The following is a 2,697-nucleotide window of genomic DNA, read 5'->3' on the forward strand; positions in this document are numbered from 1 at the left end:
TTTTTTTTTTTTTTTTTTTGGCTGCTTTGGTTCTTCGTTGCTGTGCATGGGCTTTCTCTACTTGCAGCGAGCGGGGGCTACTCTTCATTGCGGTGTGCGGGCTTCTCGTTGTGGTGGCTTCTCTTGTTGTGGAGCATGGGCTCTGGGCGTGTGGGCTTCAGTAGTTGTGGCACATGGGCTCAGTAGTTGTGGCTTGCAGGCTCTAGAGTGCGGGGCTCAGTAGTTGTGGTGCACAGGCTTCGTTGCTCCATGGCATGTAGGATCTTCCCGGACCCGGGCTTGAACCCGTGTCCCCTGCATCGGCAGGCAGATTCTTAACCACTGCACTACCAGGGAAGCCCCTGACTGGCTCATTTTTATCATTATCTTAGCTGACCTTCGTTTAATGTCCAGTTCTCAGAAAATGTCCTTTTAGCTTATGTCTAAAGGAAGAGGTGCCATCTCCTGGCCTGTTGGGAAAATTCATTCACATACACCCTACAGTGTCCTACTATGAGTTTTACCTTAGAGGAAAGGAATCTTGACCTAAATCTAGAAATAAGACTTTCATCCTGGTTGCATAAATTCTTAGGCTCTGATAGATAATTCAGCTTACAATATATTTAATGTTACCTGAGATCTCTGTGCATATTTTTGATAATACCAAATAATAGGTCACTTAGTAATCAGAATACTTTGCAGAGCATTTTGCTGTGATTATAGACTTGAAGTGCCATGTTGATCCCATTTAAGAAGTACTGAGATATGGAATAAATTTAAATAGCCACTATAAATGTTTTTAGTAAGAGTATGTGAACCTTAAGGGCAGCTTACCTAGGCCTAGCCATTAGGCAAAATCATACTGAAGCGTGTTAGTCTCTTTCTAATATGTCCTACTTTTGAAAACTGAGGAAAGAAATTCATCTTCAGGAAATTATTCCTTTAACCTAATTCTTTTCTGCTGAGCAGTAAACCTAACTTTGAGTCTTCTGCCCTTGAAAATGGGCATCAGCTCTTTCTGTATCATTTCTTCTTGTCCTAGCCTGAATTGGAATAGGTAACCCTAATATAAATAATCATAAAATGGTTGAATGAAGAATTTCCATTGGGAAGTTGATGCAGGCATGAGTTGTTTCCTTAGTGGAAAAGGAACCTTTAAAAATAAGATGATAATGGGGTAGAAATGAAATAATCACTGTTTTCCTCTTTACAGACAGGACTGCCAGATATATTGTGAAACACTAAGTGCAATAAAACTATTTTTTAAACATTTTTAAAGGGAGTTTAAAATAGCCTTGTTACTATATATGTTTAATATAATTTAGTTATCTAATAATGATCAGCCAAAATCATTATTTCTCTCTGTATTATTAGATATCTACTTATTTACTATCATCTTCTGACATCAAGGTTAACCATATATATCAGTATATATATATATATCTGTATCTGTTCAATGTTCTAGATTACAGGAATGAAGAACTGTTGCCTAATTGGAAAGTGCCAGCATTCCAGACTTCAAAAAATAAATCTGAAGAGGCTTCTCCTGTTTTATATATTATGTGAAGAATTTAGATCTTATATTGGTTTGCACAAGTTCCCTGGAGAAAAGAATTGCTCTGTGTATATCTCTTGGAAAATAAGACAATAGTATTTCTCCTTTGCAATAGCAGTTATAACAGATGTGAAAATAAATATACTTGACTCTAATATGATTATACAAAAGAGCATGGATGCATTTCAAATGTTAGATATTGCTACTATAATCAAATGATTTCATATTGACCTTTTTATCATGTTTCCTCCCTGTCAAGCACTAAAAAGTTGAACCATTATACTTTATATCTGTAATGATATAGATTATGAAAATTTCCCCTCAGACTCATTGCAGCAGATAACTTTTTTGAGTCATTGACTTCATTTTATATTTAAAAAATTATGAAATATCATTCTGTCATTATATTCTAATTAAAATTGTTTGTGCATAATGCTTTGGAAAAATGGGTCTTTTATAGAGAAAAAAACTGGGATAACTGATTTCTATGGCTTTCAAAGCTAAAATATATAATATACTAAACCACATCTAATATTGCTTCTTGTGTTTTACTGTCAGATTAAATTACAGCTTTTATGGATGATTAAATTTTAGTACATTTTCATTTGGTTTGTGTGTTTTTGTTATTGTTTATAGATTTAAGGCCTTTATTTTATAATGATCACATTGTTTTAAATGCAGCAGTAGCTCCTTCCTGGCTGGTACCTGCAGAACACTTGGCTTTAAACCCCTAAGTAAATGGTGATTTCTCTACAAACAGACCTCGCACTTTCTGTTCTATATATATTTATTCCTATTATACAGTAAAATACATCAGACTACATACAATAGTTTTGTATATTCTCTCTTGATCTTAAAGATTGTATCTTATTGAATAAAATATCCCACTGTGTATTATTTTTATATGTAAAAAGATAAGTTTAATACTGTATCAGGGTTTAACTTTTACTACTTCAAATCTTCCACAGGTTGTAATTTCAAGGGAATCATTTTGCCATTGTTAATTTGTTGAGTATAAGTCCACCAATGAAATGTTATGTAAATATTTTCAAGTTTGCTTTATAATAGATCGAAGAATCTAAGAGAAGTGGGTAAAAGTGAAAAAGCATATAAAGGATGTGTCAGTTGCTTTTTCTTCAACTGTATATGAAGTAGTATAGTGG

At 34.0% G+C, this 2,697-nt stretch overlaps 1 protein-coding gene across 3 annotated transcripts in view; it reads left to right on the forward strand.

Annotated features, from left to right (window-relative positions):
* Window positions 1–2,138, forward strand: part of RAP1A (RAP1A, member of RAS oncogene family) — a 62,080-nt gene extending 59,942 nt beyond the window's left edge. For all 3 annotated transcript variants that reach the window (XM_024764817.1, XM_024764818.1, XM_024764819.1), the window contains one exon: window positions 1,445–2,138. The gene's annotated coding sequence lies outside the window, so the exon portion shown is untranslated. The remainder of the gene's footprint in view (window positions 1–1,444) is intronic.
* Window positions 2,139–2,697: the final 559 nt, after the last annotated feature.

The sequence above is a fragment of the Neophocaena asiaeorientalis genome, unplaced genomic scaffold, assembly GCF_003031525.2.
Source record: "Neophocaena asiaeorientalis asiaeorientalis breed wild unplaced genomic scaffold, Neophocaena_asiaeorientalis_V1.1 scaffold62, whole genome shotgun sequence".
NCBI lineage: Eukaryota > Metazoa > Chordata > Mammalia > Artiodactyla > Phocoenidae > Neophocaena > Neophocaena asiaeorientalis.